The 20882-nt window shown below is 36.7% G+C and overlaps 1 long non-coding RNA gene across 1 annotated transcript; it reads right to left on the bottom strand.

The window, feature by feature from the left end:
• Positions 1 to 1957: 1957 nt before the first annotated feature.
• On the bottom strand, positions 1958 to 11710 carry LOC309804090. Its single transcript, XR_014294053.1, has 2 exons — positions 11344 to 11710; positions 1958 to 2173 (listed from the first exon to the last, which is right to left on the bottom strand). It is a non-coding gene; the product is annotated as an uncharacterized lncRNA (long non-coding RNA).
• Positions 11711 to 20882: the final 9172 nt, after the last annotated feature.

Here is a 20882-nt window from a genome sequence, read left to right as displayed (position 1 = left end):
AAGATTAATCAAATTTACACAGAGAAGTACTTAGAGGAGATCAACTAGATAAAAACTGTGATGTTTGTCATTTCTAATTCCAGTAATTAAGTGCTGCTCTTGTTCTACTTGAAAAGGCCTCTGTGGAATTATATTAATGGCATAATGGAGAGTCAAAGAAAAAAAATCAAAACTATTATGAAAAAGAATGGTATTAAAAAATTCATGAGCTGGAACCTTCAGAAAAGGAGAGTGTTTATGGTGATAGGTGATCAGGATTACTGGAATGACATGTGGTCTTTTGTCCAGAAGGACATGCCACCTCCTATATTCCTAAAACCTATAAAATGCATTAGAAACATTCTCATCAGGAAGATGAGAGTCGAGTGCTTTAATTTAAGTTCTTCCAGTACAATCCCACCATTTAATTCTTATTTCTTCCCCAAAAGATGATTGCTTAATCTAAGTTATAAGATGATTATTTTTGAGACAGTTAATGTGAGCATTATGGCTAAATAGTGTTAATACTTTATCATTTTTTGAAATGAGAAAAGTATCCTGCTTAGGCCTTAGAGATGTGGACCTAAGAATGGCAGTTATTTGTCTGTATTACCCTGATTTGTCTGTCTTCTGCTCAGATATCAACATTCTGACTAGCAGCTCTGTTCAGTCCTTTGTGACAGGGACATGTAGAAATGGAAGGCAGGAAAGTCTAGAGGGATTCAAAGAAAGACAATTTGGAAAAACTGAATTAGAGCCCTAGGAAATCAAGTAATTGTATGACCTTAATCAAAATACTTACCTTTGTTATTTCTCAGTTTCTTTATCTCTGAAATGGAGATTATTTTGCCTAATCTTTTTATCTCATAGAATTGCTGGGAGGAAAAGAAATAAAGTATGAGAAAAATTTTACCTAAAAAAATAATTCTGTGTAAACACAAAATACAGTATTAATTGAGTCACATATCACATTATTATAATAACTTAGGTTAGTGTGCCCCTCCACAAATAATAAAGCACGTGAATTTGTTAGAAATCATAAATTAGATAAAAATTAAAAACAAAAATATATTCAAAAGCAATAAATGTGATACTTATAGAACTTAAAAAGCTATTATATACACATACTCTCAAAGAAAAGTGAAACGCATCCATCTTGCACATCCTGGGTAATTCTTTTTTAAAAGAAATTTAAAATTTTAAAAACAAAATTAAAGAAAAAGAATTTCTAGAAATATTGGTAACAATATGTAATAAGATGTTTATCCTTTTTAGATTTTACTATGAAATTTTCCTTGTGTCTATAGCCCATGTTACCACTGGTTTTTACTCCTTCTACATACGATCCATTTCTAATAGTCATAGTGCAGATGCTCTCATGTGAAACCCAGAGTCATCCAACCCAGCTATGTGGCATTTTCTGTTCCTGTTCTATAACAAGTTGTAATACAGAAGGTGCCATATGATCTTTTTTTAAGTGTATATTTATTGATATACCAATGCATTGAAAAAAATCGTGTGGTAGGTTAAGTTGGCTGATACTGACTGTTTACAAAATATGGTCTGTTTTTTAATAATTAAATTTTAATGGAGCCATGTAGAGCATAAAAGATAACTGCATATATGTTGTCTACTTGAATAATATTTCAAGGTACATCTTTTCATTTTAATGCTTTTATTGATACTGTTACAGTTTGTGATTTCCCCACAGCTGTTTTTATTCCGTGAAAATCATTCATCCCATGAGCATGACTATAGCTCTAAGCATTTTATAATAAATTGTTATGATCATTAAACACATGTAGTTAAGGACTTCTTTGCATCTATTTTCTTGTTCTTCGTTTTAATTTTTCATCATCTTTATTAATTTTATATATCAAATATAATTTTTAAATCCCCCAATTAACAAGTTACATATGCTCTGTGCACTGAGAACTATCTTCCCACATTGTTTCCACACACTGTGCACATCCCCTCCCTGGTACAGATTTCCCAGCAGCACACTGGCTCGCTTTCTGCTCATGTTGCTGATTGCCTCCCATTCCTGCCATATACTGTGGTCCGTGGTGATTTCTCATCCTCCTGCTACATCTTCTTTTCTGGTCTCCCAAACAGTGTTCCAATTACTTCTCCTCCTCTGTAGCTCCCCTGATCATCTCTTCACCTTGCTTCTGCTGTCTTTTTGATGTAATACCTGTGATTGTCATAAGATGCTCACTTTCACAGTTGGCCCAGGTTATTATTCATTCATTCATTATTCACTCAATCCACAAGCATCTCTTTAGGGCCTACTCACTATCAACATGGTACTAGGGACTGAGGTTAAAAAGATGAACATGACACAGTCACTTCCTTCAAGGAATTTCCAGTTGTGTTCTAGAGGGGAAACATCAGAATTTTAAAGCCTGAAACAATTGTTTTCATTTAAAAAATTCTGAACCCCAAGCAAAATTTGCTTTGGAAAATATCTCTTATGAGATTCATCTTAGTTTCATGAATTCCTAAGTGACATATGGCTTGCTCTGGTGAGAGACAAAATTTCATGAAACTTCAGTTCAAGGCTATTGACTGCTTATATGTAACAATCTGTGAGTACACACTAACTTCTTTCACTTTTGCATTGTATGTTGAACCTCTGGAAAAATCAGTTCTTCATAAATAATGCAAATGAAAATCAAATTTTTACAGGAAATAAACCACTATAGTGTATATTATATTTGTGTCAGTAATTTGCAAAATTAATTCTTGGCTTTATCTGACACAAGATTGTGAAGCTGCATAAGATTCAGATTTGTTTTTTAAAAAAAGCTTACACAATTTCTTGGGCCAGGTGTCCCACAGGACAGCATTTCTGAGGTAATTACAGAAGAAGCTAGACCCCAGGAATTATAAAGGTGGGTAGACTCAGCCCAATATAAACAAAGTATAAAATCTAGACTAAACAACAAAATCCACAAACAATAACAATAGCAACCTTGCTGTGAATTTTCAGAAGGTTTTGGGGGAATTTTCCCTTTTTCTGAATCAATTTACCTTTATAAAAATAAAATTTTAACAGAAAAAATAAAAATTCTATTTCATAGATTGTATTTTACATGCAGTGATCCCAGAGACCCTATAAAGTATACACATAGAGCCAGTATTCAGTAAGTGGAACAATGTCACTCAAAGTCTGAGTAAGATTCCTACTTATAATGGTTTCTTTAAAAAGGCCAGATGGGAAACATTTTCCATGATATTAATGAGGAAATTCTATCCTTGTTGGGACAAGAGGGTGGAAGGGTGAGGGGAGAGGAATTCTGTATATTGTAAATGGCTAATTAAGCTGGAGAGAAGTCAAATTATAAAGACCTGACAGAAATGCCACTGCAATGGACCTCATAATATAACAAGGAACTAAAAAATTACTGCAAATGTAGAAAACAGTAATAGAAACAAAGTGTCCAAAACAAGGAGACTAAGAATACCCATGAACTGTGCTGTATGATATTAAGTTTTGGCTGCCACAATTTTCTGATAGACTTTGACTAACTAAATGCATCCAGGGAAAGAAAGCCAGAATGGCAAATAGTCTGAGAAACTCCTCTCTTAAAGGAACAAAGAATTGTTAGCTTGGTAAAGAAAACATCCTAAGAGGATTTCAAGAGCTGTCTTAAAATATTTGAAGGAGTGTAATCTATAAGAGGGCAGACCTATGATTTTTTTTCTCCAAAGGGTAAAAAAAAATGAAGCCCATTGAAAGTTTTACTGAGGCAGATTTCAGTTCACTGTTTTTTTTCAATTAAAAAAAGAGAAAGAAAATAAAGGGATATTTATTGTGCGAATATCTTTCTCTCTCATGAAAGTCAGAAGTCTTTTTAAAAATTGTTGATCACATATACACAAATCTGGTTTTCTATAAATGCGTCGATGTGATCATACTAGAGTTGTTTCTAGTGCAGTGTTTTCAAGTTTTCTTTCTCTATATTGCTTGGTTTTCTCCTTTTCCCTCTTTCTCTCATTGTTATCCATGTTAAACACCTAGAATATTTATCTTCCTTCATTTATCTTCATGCTTATACAATTATATGTAAACATCTCTCCATATATAAACATGTGGCAGGGAGTGCATTTTTGTTTTATAAGGATAAGATCATATTTTACAAACTTTTCTGAACCTTCCTTTACTCATGCAACAATAACTCATGGAAATCCCTTTCTTTTTTGTTTAATGGAAACATTATATTACATGGGATGAACGTTCCATAATTTATTCACCATTGCCCTATTGACACACATTCATTTTCTTCCAGGTTTTACCCAGTTACTGGTGTTAGAAATATCCTTGAGCATATAATCTTAAATCCTGATGCTTTTCCTTAGAACAGTCTCAGAAGTAACATTTGTTAAGTCAAGGGATATATGTATTTTTAATTTTTAACAGCTATTTCTAGTTTCTTTTCAAAAAAAACCTATAACAATTCACATTTCCATCAGCAAAGTATGAGAATATTCTTTTCCCCTCATGCCTGGCAGGAGTGGATGTCACTCATAAAGTTCTGACATTGTTACTTATAAGGCTATCTATCACCTTGTTGCTTTCTTTAACTTGCATTTCCTCAGGCTCTAGTGAGTTTGAGCATCTCCATTTTTTCACAAATTGCCTCTGAATATCCTTTGTCCATTTTTCCATAGAGTGTTTATCTCCTTGTCAATCTGTAAGAGTTGTTTTTTGTTTGTTTGTTTGTTTGTTTGTTTGTTTGTTTTTTGCGTTACGCGGGACTCTCACTGCTGTGGCCTCTCCCGTTGTGGAGCACAGGCTCCGGACGCACAGGCTCAGCAGCCATGGATCACGGGCCCAGCCGCTCCGTGGCATGTGGGATCTTCCCGGACCGGGGCACGAACCCATGTCCCCTGCATCGGCAGGCGGACTCTCAACCACTGCGCCACCAGGGAAGCCCAAGAGTTCTTTTTGTGTTAACCCTTTGTTCATCCTTTACATTACATGTAGTTTTCCAAATCTGTTTTTATTTATTGACTTTTTTTTGGAACATTTTTATTGGAGTATAATTTATTTTTTATTTTTTTTATATTGGAGTATAATTGATTTATAATTGTGTGTTAGTTTCTCCTTTATAACAAAGTGAATCAGCTATACATATACATATATCACCATATCTCCTCCCTCTTGCCTCTCCCTCCCACCCTCCTTTTCCCACCCCTCCAGGTGGACACAAAGCACCTAGCTGATCTCCCCGTGTCATGCAGCTGCTTCCCACTAGCTATCTATTTTACAGTTGTAGTATATATATCCATGCCACTCTCTCATTTCGTCCCAGCTTACCCTTCTCTCTCCTTGTGTCCTTAACTCCACTCTCTATGTCTGTGTCTTTACTCCTGTCCTGGCCCTAGGTTCTTCTGAACGATTTTTCTTTTCTTTTTTTTTTTTTCTTTAGATTCCATATATATGTGTTAGCATACAGTATTTGTTTTTCTCTTTCTGACTTACTTCACTCTGTTTGACAGACTCTAGGTCCATCCATTTCACTACAAATAACTCAATTTCGTTTCTCTTTAAGGCTGGGTAATATTCCATTGTATATATGTGCCACATCTTCTTTATCCATTCATCTGTCGATGGACACTTAGGTTGCTTCCGTGTCCTGGCTATTGTAAATAGAGATGCAATGAACATTGTGATACATGACTCTTTTTGAGTTACGGTTTTCTCAGGGTCTATGCCTGTAGTGGGATTGCTGGGTCATATGGTAGTTCTATTTTTAGTTTTTTAAGGAACCTCTATATTGTTCTCCATAGGGGCTGTATCAATTTACATACCCACCAACAGTGCAAGAGGGTATCCTTTACTCCACACCCTCTCCAGCATTTATTGTTTATAGATATTTTGATGATGGCCATTCTGACTGGTGTGAGGTGATACCTCATTGTAGTTTTGATTTGCATTTCTCTAATGATTAGTGATGTGGAGCATCCTTTCATGTGTTTGTTGGCCATCTGTATATCTTCTTTGGAGAAATGTCGATTTAGGTCTTCTGCCCAATTTTGGATTGGGTTGTTTGTTTTTTTGATAGCAAAAAAAGCTGTAGCTTCCTCCCAGCCATCCCCGTCTCCACCCGTGAAGGGGCTTCCTAGTGTGTGGAAACTTTTTCTCCTTCACAGCTCCCTCCCAGAGGTACAGGTCCCATCCCTATTCCTTTGTCTCTGTATTTTCTTTTTTCTTTTGCCCTACCCAGGTATGTGGGAAGTTTCTTGCCTTTTGGGAAGTCTGAGGTCTTCTGCCAGCATTTGGTAGGTGTTCTGTAGGAGTTGTTCCATGTATAGATGTATTTCTGGTGTATCTGTGGGGAGGAAGGTGATCTCCATGTCTTATTCCTCGACCATCTTGAAGGTCTCCTCAGTTCACTATTAAGAAGATTCAACGGTTAGAGCCATCAACAGAATCTCTGGGAGCAGATCCTGTTACAGCAGGCTCCACTGGTTCCTGGGGGCATTGCCAGGTTGGGCCTGAATGCTCAAAGCCGAGACAAACACTGACATATGAGGCTGTATTAAGTAGATTATTATCTGTCTGGCTATGATGGAGAAGGCCAAAGAATTTGGGCAAGGTAGTAAATAACTGCTAAAAGCTTTGGTTAATAGACATGTGACAGTTTATTTTTTAAACTTAGGAAATCTTTTCCTGTTTCTTTCCTTTTTGCAATTAGGATAAATTCTGCACATTTGAAGTTTTCTACTTGGGGTACCTATATTAAGCAGTTAGAAATAAACCTATGTGCTAACTTTTTTGTATACTGCTAATGTATTTAACATAAAAAGTTTCCATGAGACTATCAATTAATCGATCAACCAACAATGGAGTCAAGTAAGTAGGTATTAAGCCTCTCCATCTATGTAATCAAGTTCCTGCCTTTGAGACATTTATAATCTTATTGCAGAAAAATCTTAAATTCATAAATCAATGAGAGGTCACTATAAGATGTTAAACTGTTTAGACTAGACTAGTGGTTTCTCCTGTTTGTTGTTTGCTTTTAAGAATCTCATGCACATTTAAGTTGTTTCCATGTCCTGGCTATTGCAAATAGTGCTGCAATGACCATTGGGGTACATGCGTGTTTTTGAATTATGGTTTTCTCAGGGTCTATGCCCAGTAGTGGAATTGCTGGGTCATGTGGTAGTTCTATTTTTAGCTTTTTAAGGACCCTCAATACTGTTCTCCATAGTGGCTGAATCAATTGACATTCCCATCAACAGTGCAAGAGAGTTCCCTTTTCTCCACACCCTCTCCAGCATTTATTGCTTGTAGATTTTTTGGAGCTTAGGATTGACATATATACACGACAGTGTGTAAAATAGATAGCTAGTGGGAACCAGCTGTATAGCACAGGATGCTTAGCTCAGTGCCCTGTGATGACCTAGATGGGAGGGATGGCGGTGGGGCAGGGGATGGGAGGGAGGTCCAAGAGGGAGGGGATATATGTATACATATAGCTGATTCACTTTGTTGTACAGCAGAAACTAACACAACACTGTAAAGTAACTATACTCCAATTAAATAAATAAATAGGTAAATGAATAAAAATAAAATAAAATAAATTAAAAAAAAAAAGAATCTCATGCAGAAGTGCTTTCAAGATTGGGTTTTCCAGAAGCAGACACTGAGTGCTGAGCGGAAGTTTTGTGGGCAGTGTATTCATGAAGGGCTAATGACCCCAATGAAAGAGAGAGTGAGGAAGAAAGCCTTGGCAAAAGAAGGAAGTCCGCATTGCAGGCTAGACCAAGCCTTCCCTCTATCCACCAGGGGCTGTAGTAGATAAGGTCTACCAAAATTATCCAGCAGTGGGTGACGTGGTGAGGCTTTTATACCTCTGCCTTGAATAGCCATCAGATATACTCCTAGGAGGGATATATCTTTAGCCAAGGTAGCTCTTTACAACTGAGGCAAACCTTGAAACCTTGATATAGACCTGTGTCCCACAAAGAAGTCAATAAATAAACTGATAAAATTGAAGCTTCTTTCCTGAAAGCTGGGGTAAAACATCTAGAACCTCACCCTGACAACTATGAAGATCATTCAAAAAAACCCAGAGTCCCATAGAGCATAGTGGCAGAATAATAATAGCTAATTGTTTTATAGTGGAGAAGCACCGCACACTCTTCTAAGTATTTTACATGCATAACTCTTTCAATCCTCCCATTAACTGTGCAACATACATACTACTCACTCCATTTTAAGATAAAGAAACAGGCACAGAGAGGTTAAGTAATCTCCCCAAGGTCATCCAGACCTTTTGGCTCCAGAGTCTATACTTGAAACCACTACACTCTACTCTGCATATATGTCTTTATTTAACGTTTCATGGATGAGGCTTCAGATAAGAAAGAAGGTATGCTAAAGTGTGTGCCTTGATGACTTATAGTATTAGACTTGGCATAATTTTCATTATACAGTGGTGGGCCCAGAGGCACAGCAGCTGGGGACCATAGTCAATTATACGTTCTGCTGCAGGAGACCTGAACTGTGAATGTTCATAGACACCACAATCTGTTTCTTCTTAATGAACTTTCAGCTGGACCATATTCCTTTGTCTTCTTTGCTGTTAGGTACAGCAACTGAGTTCTTACCAATTGAATGTGAGCAGAATTGAGTTACAATTTCCAAGTATGACCAATAAGAATATATCCCTCACAGTCATGCATTTCTTCTTCCAAATGATTAGAATGGAGACTTCCCCCCAAACAACCTTGAAAGTCATGTATAGAAGAACATGGTTCAGAGCAGTTAGACCAAAAGCACTAAAACTGAGTGAGAAATATGTTTCTCTTATATTTAGGTCATTATATATGTTTTATTTTCTTGATTCTGCCATCTAGCCTACCCTTAGATATTCTTCCCACTCAGAGAGTTTCAAAATATCTCCAATATGATTTTTATATGCAGAAAATGCTCCTCACTTACAGGTCAGGACAGAGGTTCTTCCTTTGCCACACTGACTTATCATTAACACTTACTCTTTGGTGAGGAAATACTCCAAATTAGCATTGGTGAATGTATGTATTATTGTAGTTCATGTGGCTAAGCATGTGTTTGGTTGATACAGCACATCAGACTCTGTGAAGAGGATCAGACTCAAATCTGGCATAAATTTGGGGGTGGGGGTTGGAGGGGATGTGTGAGGCGGTAGGGTGCAGAGATAAAATGAAATATGCCCAGCAGCTCTGACGATGTTTCAAACTGTCCCAGACAGCTGACCACCAGATTCATGCTGGTTACCCTGAGGGCTGTGGTGAGAGAGGTATAAACGTATCACTGTGGTGAGCTCTACCAAGCTCAGCCTACCAGCTGAGCTTTGGGTTTGGAAAGTTTCAAGACTGTTTAACAAATGGCAGGGCCTTTCTGTTGGCTAGAGGTCCAGTTGAACAACTCAAAATTAAAATGAAAAGACCTGATACTTTTTATGGAGTACTTGTCACAAATTAATAAAATGATAATTTTTCTTAATACTGTACCACAATTAATGATTATGTATTTGCTCAAAAATATTTTTTTTGAGTTCCCACTCTGTGCCAGGACTGTTCTGGGCACTGGGGATATGGCAATGAATGAAGCAGAATAAAATCCCTGACTTTCAGTTCTGCTCGGAACTGAAATCTGGGTGGGTTGTATAATGGTGAGAACTGTTATTCTTAGACCACTAAATAAGGTGGAATTTTCCTGACCTAAGATGTAGAAGTTCAGAGTAGTTAAAAACAAGAATGAAGCAAATGATTAAATGCATCTTTGGGGAATACTGTGCATTACAGCAGTTTTAGTTATCCACCCTGGAGCTAAGTGGCAATCTGGAACTACTGAGAAGCATACTTACAGATTCAAAGGTTTATTATGTTTCACAAGGCAGATTTGTAAGAAATATGATAAATAAAATTTAAGAAAGAGCTGAGATATACAAAGAGAAAAGTACATACAGGTATTTAAAAATAATAATGCCTTTACTACTTGGCTTGAAACAGAAAACAGGCAAAACATGTTAAGGAGAGAAATAGCATTTAAAGAAGAGATTGTTATGTATGTTACAAATGACTTGTAGAAATTCTAATGAAAACATCGTAAAACAGATGACTACATAATTTATAATAGGATTATATTTTCAAATATACAGAGATACACAGATTAAACTTCAAATATGTGGCACAATTCACCAATTTGTTTTTTTTGTAATATAACAATTAGCATGACTTGTAAATTTTATCTGTAAATATTACTTGTGTTGAGTATCATTGTAAGATCAAACTCCTCACAAGTGGAAATCATGCCAACCCAATGGAGTAGTTAAAGATACACATGGCCCATGTATGTTTCTGATTCACTTCACACATTCACAAACCTGATTCCTCACACTTTGCTATATGAATAAACCTAATTCAAAGGGAAATGAGTAGATGAATTTTTATGCCTTCTCCTTAGGCATGCTGTAACTGACAACAAGGGAAGGCAAATGGCTTTTCTTTTAAGAAGGGTTCATTTCTATTCTGAGCTATTGTACTCCAACCTGATTGCACTTGTTTAATTTAGTTTTACCTAAATTTGAAATTAATAATTAGTTCCTGCCTCATTCCTCCTGCACCAATAAAACAACTCTCCATGAAACCTCTTGTTAAAACATGAAAACTACTGATCAAATGGAATGCTTTGTTCCTTGCTACTTTTGCTGGCCTACAAATAACTCCTAATAAAACTGGAAGTAGTGAGTGTTTGTGCAACATTTCTCACTCAAATTGAATATACTCTTCTTTTATTTGGTCTGGAGAAAACAATAGTGATGGAAATTCTACAGAGACAGATTAATTCAGAGGTCGAACAATAACAAAATAGGGAAGAGAAGTTAATGAAGCTTTACCATGTGAGGCAATGCACAGAAGGTCCTGGAGAATCCATAAATTTAGTGAGAAAATCATGAGTAGTTTGTTAATGACACAAGGGCTTTGAAATTGAATTTATCTTGTATATTCAGCTGTTTGGGAAGTATATCATTTATAAGACATTCTTCTTATTAATATTTTCCATTCCATGGACTCTCTTGACAAACTACATACTTTTTCACCACATTAATTTTAAATTTAACATGAACATCTGGTTACTGCATTTATTCATCTGATTCTTAACCATCCTACTCTCTCTGATTTTCTTCTTTTGCCTTTCCAAGTAGCCAAAGGGGACTTGAATTTGGGTACTGTAGATTTAAAGTCATCAAATGCCTATTGTTCAGATTAGAAAGATGATAGCTCCTTTCTTTAATCACTCAATCAATCAATCATTCAATCAACATGTGTTCTGCTGAACATAATGTTAGTCCAAAGACAACTTACTTATCTTATTCCAGTCTCAAGTGGCCTTCCTTTGTGCTCCCAGACCATTGCTCATTGTTTTTTTTGTTTTGTTTTTTTTTTTGCGGTACATGGGCCTCTCACTGTTGTGGCCTCTCCCGTTGCGGAGCACAGGCTCCGGACGCTCAGGCTCAGCGGCCATGGCTCACGGGCCCAGCCGCTCCGTGGCATGTGGGATCCTCCCAGACCGGGGCACGAACCAGTGTCCCCTGCATCGGCAGGCGGACTCTCAACCACTGCGCCACCAGGGAAGCCCTCATTGTTTTGTTTTGAGTTCACCCAAAAGCAGAGGCTGAGACAAAGCTTGATGCAGGTAGTTTGTTTTTGAAGAGAGAAGGAAAAAGAGAGTGGGACCTGGAAGAAAGAAAATTTTATGTAAGTGTGCATGATTGAGAGTGCCACAGAAAGCACCAGGTACTTAATTCTCTTGGAATATCTGAGAAACATGAAGAATGTTTCCCAGAATTGTCCATTTGAAGGATGGAAGCTGGCTTCCATTATTCACTGCCTGCCTTCCTTCATTGGTTGAGAGTTGCCCCTGGGAGAATTAACTCCCCTAAGTGTTCAAGCAGAGGCTTCCATTGTGATGGAGACGTTCCTAAGGTAAAAAGCAGAAAGATGGAGGCCAGGAGCTTAAGGCAGATCCCTGCCAAGGCAATGTGAGTCTGAGCTCACGTGGAAACTTCTGCATAAATGAGGCTGAATTTAGAAGTAGGCTCAAGTGATGTGAAGATGAGGTATCAGGGGAGTCAGCTACATTCTTCAATGGAGCACATCATTAATTTCTTAAGTGCAATTGTCCATCTCTTTCACTAGACTGAGACTTATTAAGGGTGAGGTCCCTAGTTTCTTCCTCAGTGCCAAGAAGTGTGCCTGGTTTATAGCAGAGTTCCCCAATTCTTCTTAAATAAAAAGTGAAATAATACTTCCCCACAATGGAAGTACAATAGAACTTATTGTGTATATAGTATTATTTCTTTGAGAACTAAAATGAAATTCATGTTTACTTAATTACAGTATGTTATTCATATATACACATTCATTTATTTATGTATTATGGTATAAGAGACCAGTCTCAAAGAAAAATCTAAGCTACACACCTACTTAAATTATCTATTGATTCATGACAAACCACCCTAAACTTAGTGGATTAAACCACAATAATGTATGATTTTCATAATTCTATGGGTTGCCTGCACAGTTATTTTGGTTCATGTGGTGTATTCTGGGATGCTGGGCTGACTGGAAGATCCAAAAATGCTCCCATCCACATGGTCAACAGTTGGGGTGAGCTTCTGAGGGCGAGCTCAGTTGGGTCTGTTAGCTGGAAGCTTCAGTTTTCTCCACTTGGGCCTCTGCACTTAGCTTTCGGGTTTCCTGACAGAATGGTGACTGGTTTCTGAGAAAGGGTGTTCCAAAGAGACACTTAAGGTCTGGCCTTGAACACTATGCAGCATCACTTTCTTCACATACTGTTGGTGAAAACAGTTCACAGGGCAAGTCTGAATTCAAACAAAGGGGAAATCAACTATACATCTTTATAGAAGAATGGCAAAATCTCACTGCAAAAGAACACACAGGATGAGAGATAATGTTGTGACCATCTTTGGAAACATAATCACTATAACCAGTGTGTACCTGGATGTATTCAGTCATATTTATATTAAATGGAAAGACACTTGAGAGCAGAGCACATATCCAATTCATCATTATATCCCTAGAAATGAGCACAAGGTATGACAGGTACTGGTACATAATATATGCTTATTGAATACATATTTGGAAGTTAAGAAATAAAAACCTGCCAAAAAATGATTCTTTGACTGTGAAGACATCGGGATGGAAAATAGCCCTCCCATTAGGTATCGATTTCTAGACCTGCAATCCTCTGGTAGGGATCAGTTTTCAAGGACCAGGTCTGACCCTACCAGGGAATACACTAGAGAAGAAAGGAAATCACCTTGTCAGAAAAGAATTTAAAAAGGAAAACTTGAACCAGGAATGTGGGTTGGGGATGAGAAGAGAAGACCATTCATAATTCCTCCTCAGATCTTCCTCCTTTGGTTTATGTGGAGGGGAGGGGAAAGGGAACTATGGACAGGAGTCAGGAAGAGAGGTCAGGAACCAGGAAACAAGAAAGAAAGACTGATGTGTTTAGTTTGATAAATTAAGGGCTCTACAGTGGTGTTCCTCTAGAACATAGCATTCCCAAGCCCATCATAAGTTTCTCATTTGGGAATAGGGAGAAAGTGTCAAAGCTGGAGGGAGAGTGAGAGCTCTACATCTGAGACTCCCAGAACCAGTAAAATGAGCACACAAACTCCACAGAGAAGCCTGCTTCTCAATGATGTAAGAAGACGTTTTGGGTTCTCAGGGAAAAAAATTGTTATGACACTTTAGAAGGGTCCACAAAATATACCCCAGATGAACCACAATGCTTACTACTGTGGTGGCTAACTTTCCACTTCTTTCTTTCCTTTCTGCCATTGAACATTTCTGAGGGACAAAAATATCTTGTGACTTAATGTGGATTTATTTATTTAAGGCATGAATATTACTTTAAAGACTGCCTTTCTGGAGCTCATCTATTTTACATCTATAAAGATCTCTACTACACTTAGTAGAGAGTATCAACAACTTAGTAGAGAGTATCACAGTAAGCACATAGGTGGCTCTAAGCAAAATCTATGCAAATTTTGGAAAACTTGATTTATCTCCAAATTTTTAATCATATTGGAAGATATAACAGTGCCAAAGTGATAATAAAAGTGTTAACCATTTGAAAAATTGCAAGTGACAGAAAGTCTTGAGATATGTTGCTTTTTAAAGTGTACTGACCTCTTTTGAAGAAACAATATATTTATTAATACACCTAAAACAGATATTGCTCTCTGCACGTTAGTCATTTGCAAGTTTTTCGGTTGCTTCTTTTTAGTACCTTAAACTTGTTCTTTCTCTATTTTGTCACAAAGCTTAAATCACAGCTTTATTGCTTTGCTGTGGTTGAATTGTTCTTTTAGGGTAAGATTTTCCCCTACCAACAGCCCTCTGTGTTTCTTCATTAGTCCCCTCTCTGGATGATCCAGGGTGGCCTTAGATATGTCATGGATTAGGTAATAACAACTTAATAGGTAAATCACCTGTCATTTGCCTTTAAACAATAACTTAACCCAAAGGCTCTAGATGTGAATCAGTTTATGGGCAAACTATGGCATCTTTCAATCTACACTATATCGATACCTATCTAATCTGCATAAGGAAGGCATCTTGTAGAGTGATACAATAAGTTAGGGTTTGATGGGCAAAACTTAGTGACTTTTCAGTACATTTGCCAACCGCTCCAAGATTCAGATTTTATGAAGATATGAAGATAATAAAAGCACTGAAATCATAGGGGTTTTGTACCGATTTAAAAAACCATATAGATAAAGGATTTGATAGAACTCTAGGCATAGTGAAAGTTTTAAAATATGAGCTATCAATATTGTTTTCATTATGTCAAACAGTGGCTCAGAGCATGGTTCTTTCTAGATAATCTTTGAAAAATTGAAATACTTCACTTCAAATGTAAGTTTTAATTTGATCAATTTCTGGATAGCTTCCTCTGACAAGAGATTTACTTCAACTTAGTTTCAGTTTCCTCATCTTTAAAGTGTTAAAATAATATCTCATAAGCCTATTTTAAGAAATAATGAAGACAATATAATAAAATAGTTAATCTAGCACTTGAGCACACAAACAATGGAAATAATTACTCGTTTTTATGTAGATGTTGCCATTATCAGTCAGTAATATAGGATTCAGACAAATTTAGGACTTTTGGATTATTACTGTTGAAGAATTCTAGTATTTTCTTAAAAGTGTTCAGGTGCATGAAAGAAATTATTAAATTTTAAAATAAAAATTACAAATTAGATAGTAATAACTCACTTATGTTGTTTCCTTCAATGAAAAGAAAGATAAACTTACAATTATTAATAGTAGACAAAAAGAACAATTAAAGCAAAATCTAGTTCGTCAATTGTCATTTCCTTCACCACCAGCAAAATTTTGAGCCTCATCCCCTTTCTGTCACTATAGGAAAAAAATAAAAAAATAAAGATAGTATGTGTGTGTGTGTGTGTGTGTGTGTGTGTGTGTGTGTGATATTTTAAGTCAGACAATTTGTTTTCAAGCCCTTGAGAGTAGGATACAGTATTGATTTCTTTATTGGAATATCTGAAGTGTGACCTTAAAAAGGCCCCCTAACAAAACAAAGGATATGGAAGGCATGGTTGATTTTCTTGCTTAGTACACTAAAAGTCATCTATAAAACAGAGGAGGCACTCTACACTGAAAATAATCTTGCTTTGTTCTCATCCTCTTTCTTAAACACATCCCCCCCTCTCCCCCACACTAACTCATCAGTGTTAGCAGATATTGTACTTTATTTCTATTTGATGTATTTTCAATATGGTGCTAGGCTTTCTTCTTAGCTCCTTTAAGAATTTTTCCCCAGAATTTTGGGACCAGCATTTTAGCAGCAAGTTAACTTCAATTAATTTCAAAAATAAAAAGTTGAAAGGGAGCTTCAAGATGACTTTAATTATTTTATAATGGCCAGTGTTAAAATGTTTTCACCTGGGATCGTATTTAACCCTCACCACAGGATGAGAACTTAGGCTCCATACAAGATTCATTTTAAAGGTGAATTTAGTGAGGCTCAGAGAGTTGAAACCACTTGCCAATGGTCTTTCATCTAAGAAGGGGTAATGCTGGCATACAAATATAGGTTTGGTTATCTTCAGAGTTTTTGGAATTTTGCACTGTGTGTTCATGATTTTAGGGAATTCTGTTTCAAAGATTGTTTATTTAAAAAGAAGAAAACGAAAATTAATTTTTTATTAAAAAATAAAAATATTGCCCAAGACTTATTAGCGACTGAAATTCTCTTGTTCAAGAATATTAAAGAAAACCTTCTCAGGTACACCTTTATAAATTGGATTTAATCCCAAAGCATGTTGCTTCAGAACAGGCTGTTAAATTCGAAAAACCTGAAACAATGGAGATAATTCATTCAAATACCATAGCCAGCAGTAACCCAGAAATGATGAAAGGCCTTTAATTAAAAAGCAAAAAAAACAGAACCTGAATTCCTATTTTTTAAAATGGGATTTTTATTTTGTCCAAATAGTGTAATATTCGGATTGAAACATTTTTTACCTAATTGTAAATCTATCTTCAGACAAATCCTCTCCAAATCCAAATGGCTCTTAAATCCATCTCCCCTTCACTAAGAGCGCCAGAGAGCCAGTTACGGGAAAGGGTAGGGAAGCCATCCTGTTAATGTGTCCCAAGGTTTTGCTGAGAATGTTCCATCCCTACAAAGGGATTGGCTTCTTCAGATAATTTTCTTAAGTGGCATGTTGTTGTCTTAATTTTCACATGTCCTGCATTAGGACGTTTGCTTTATTTATGTGAGTCATCTGTGTGTTTGCACTGGCTCCTAGTTAGCGCCTAAGTGCCAGCTGGTTGCATTGAAATATTGATTTTAACCCATAAAGTCCTGTATGGTTTGGGTATTGTCTGCCTTCACTAATATTATTTCCTAGAAGCTGACATGAACTAGAGAGAGCTGTTTACTTTTTCTAGATTATCTATCTATCTATCTATCTATCTATCTATCTATCTATCTATCTATTTGTCTATCCATCTATCTATCTAATCTATATACCCTATGGGCAGGGGCAGATCCAGGTCTTGTGGGACCTGAAGCTTATGCAATCTGTGGGGACCTCTTTAAAAAATATATAATTACAATAAAAATTATACATAAAATTGTAAATGAAATCGTGAAAAACTATACATTTTTAAAAACCTAACCATAAACATAAAAAAATCCAGAGAAATAGAAAATTTTTATTCATAAACTACTGGAATCATTTCTGTTTTATATTTTACTACATTTTTTCCTGATATTTGGCTGCCTATTCTTTGATTACCCCTTCACGTGACTACATTTTATATTATTATTTACCTTAGAAATAATAGTAAGATAATTCAATCTTTTCTCAGATAATCCAGTCTTTTGTTGATTGAAATGTTTTATTATTGATAGTTTTAGAAAAGTTTATTTCAGCTTCATACCTTATTACTGTATTTTAAATACATTATTTTTAAATACATTATTAGATTTTAAATTTTAAATACATTTTAATACATTATTAGAATTATTATCAAATTTAGAAAAAATATCCCTCAAGATTCTCTTATATATGAGCTGTAAGATATCAGAGCATTCCAAAGGTTCTTATTCAGTAACTAATGTTAAATAGTTTTAGAAGCAAACTCATTGATTGTTAGCTACTTCCTGCTGATATCAGGTGCCATAGGATACTTTCACACAGCTCTCCAAACCTCTGACCTTGCACTATCAGTCACAATCCCAGGGGGGCAGCAGTGGGTGTTCTGAAGCCATTCCTGCGACTGGGTGGATAGTTAGCAATCCCTGAACTATATACAGAAGTGACTGCAAACCACCAAACCAAACTAAACAGATTCATACCTCTACCTCACTTTAGTTATGCCTGTGCCACACCAAAGCCACCAGGCAATAGATGAAACATGACTAAGAGGATATTGGAGTGTAAGAGTATAGCAAATATATTAAATTGTGGTTAAATAGCACTTTTGTCACTTTCTAAAACTATGTATAACAATGTGAACACACTGTTAGAGCCCATGCAAGGGCCTTGGAAGTATATGACTCAAATGAGCGTCCATCTCTGTCTAGGGAACCCAGGATCAGAAAGCCACTTCAAAAATACTATTCCCCCTATTAATGTAATCAACTCTACATTCAGACATAGATTTAGGCTACTTTGGACTTAGATAAATCTTGAGATTTTACTTAAATTTTGAGTGTAATAGCTGTTTCCACTTACATTTTTACAGTAGATTGTATCTAAGGAAAAAAAAAAAGTGACCTGGAAGAGGCAAAGGACTGTGGAAAAATCAACTGGCTCTACAAACTTTGCAGTGATATTTTCTATACCTTTGGTCGTATCTGGCTACTTGTGTGAACAAATTTGATTAATTTCAGTAGAGTCCGTACTAGAAGAATTTAGAAGGATTGAGTGGTAGAATTTATAATGGATCAGCCAATACCCTCTGCTACTAGACATTTAAAATAGAAAATTAAGAGCCCATTCTCATCTATTGGTATGGTCCTAGATAGTAGTGTCATCTACACATATTTGTTGCTAAGTTAAAAACGTGAATTGATCTTATCTGTTTGTTTTGTTTTTAGTGACTCTTTGAATGCAAGCTAGAAATTTTGTGTATTAAATATGAATTTTCCATCCCTTGCCTTATCGTTGTTGGGGAAGGAAAAAATCTGTAAAGGAAAAACAGAACAAAACAAAACTGGATAATCAATGTGCTGTCCTAAAATAACAATTGAAGCCTAAATCCTATCCATTTCTACCTGAAGTTAGACTTCTTGAGAGCAGGATAAATAAGGATTCCCAGAATATTTCAGACGACAGCTGGCAAGAGTCAAGAAAGATGTGAAAAATCATGACCCCTAGTTGGTAGTAGTGCAGAGAAATATGACAGCAGTAAGACACCAGGCTGGCTGGATGGCTAAGGGTTCAGGTAGCCAAGGTGCAAAACAAGGCCGGAAAGACTGTGTAAAAATTGAGATCACCAACCCGTTATCCTGTTCCAAGTGGGGCTTGTTCAGGATGAGGGGGCTCCCTGAGGAGGCCTGGTTGTCCCAACTTGGTGGTCTTAGAAGAAAAGCACTCTTGAGGCAGTAATGCTAAAAAATCATAACAAACAGTGTTTGGAAGCACAGGACTTTGGTTAATGAAGAAATGGAAAATTGAGTCTTGTGGAGATGAATGCTGGCAGCACCAATCACAAAATACAGCAGAGTGAAAAGAAGAGTCTTCTGTTTTTCTGATTAGGCTAAGATGAATGTCTCCTGGTACCATCATCCTGCACAAACAAATATGTAAATCCACACAGAATAGACAAATGATAAATAAAGAACAGTAGAGATAGATACTTCAGAGGCCTGCTAAGTTAGAAATTGACCTTAAGTGTGTAGAGGGGGAAAATGTTAAATAAATAAATATTTAAGTAATAGGCTGTTCAATATGCTTTTCCCATTTAAAGCACTGAGGCATTTCCCTTCCCCTCTCTTTGCAGGTGGGAATGGAGGTGTTCCTACACAAATCAAACCAGGGAGAAAGCTACGAACCACTTGGAAGACAGTAAACTGCTTACCAGAAAGGAATATTGACATTTACTCCAGTGGGATGCTTTTTCTGCTTCAGAAACTCATGGTCCCTTCTCATGCTGCTATCAGAGGAAAGCATGGTGAAGGAGATCTTGCAAAAGCTGATCTTTGTCTAAGTTAGGGGTCTATAGGGACAGTCCTTGACTCTTTCTTTAACAGGTTAAAGGAAAAGCCCTGTCTGACATTGCCTCTGAAGACAGTGGGCCCCAGGATTTCGTGGGTCAGGGTTCCTATGGGTCAGAATGGTCAGTTCAGAAAGCAATCAAGCCTAGCCTTCTTGAGAGGACCACATTCAAGAGTAGAGCTACAAAGTGGACTCATCCTAGAAAAAAAGGGGTTACTATCATAGGAGCAGAAATTAAGGGCTTGGTCTGTAGAAGTCAGCTGAATACGAATTGGTTCTGTTGGAGAATTGCTGAGCTAAGTTCTCCCAGAAGTAGAATAATCTACAAGGCTGCCTTGTCAGAGAAGTAACTGATATTTTAGTACCTGCCACACATTTGGGAGCAAACTCAGATCACAGCAGCACCAGTCAAAAAGATCTTGCCATTTCCCTCACTTTCAGTTTCCCCATCTTCCTTTCCATCCTTGGAGGATGCAGGAATTCACCCTTTGCCCCTTATCCAATGCTGATATATGGAATCTGAGATCCAGGTCTAAACTCAGGGAAAAGGAAAAGCTTTAAACTAGATGTGAAAGAAAAACTCTGATTCAATCTGATTAGACTTCTGATATCTAAAATTGCTGCTCATCCAATACCTGAAAGCTAGGAGATTTACCCAAGATTCATCCAGGGGGTAAGAAAGAAGATGTAGTAGGAAAGCAGTTGTAGGAGAAAAACAAAGAGGAGGGAGTCTATTTTATCTTCTCCAAATAAATCAGATGATATAAATAATTCAAATAGATGATAACCTATTTTTTCTCTTGAATCAACTGCCCACTAATCTCTACTACCTCCTCTGGTGGAAGGTGAGACCATATACAGAAGACAGGAACACAAAGCACTCTAAGATATGAAAAGAAATGTTGGTGGCATAGGTGGAAACAATAGAAAGGAATGAGAAGATGAGTAGAAATTAGTATTTGCAGGAATAGAGAACACTTTGGTGTCACTCTTTTGATGGGGGATGAAAATATTTTGCATGCAGGAGGAATATGAATAATCTGTGACTAGAGGACAAATTGTTACTGCACACAAGTCCCTTTGCAATATGACATTCCTGAACCTCCATCAAGG

This window comes from Mesoplodon mirus, assembly GCF_964341445.2.
Source record: "Mesoplodon mirus genome assembly, chromosome: 5".
NCBI classification, from domain to species: domain Eukaryota; kingdom Metazoa; phylum Chordata; class Mammalia; order Artiodactyla; family Ziphiidae; genus Mesoplodon; species Mesoplodon mirus.
The sequence above is the reverse complement of the archived record's forward strand: the minus strand, read 5'-3'. Positions and strand labels throughout refer to the sequence as shown.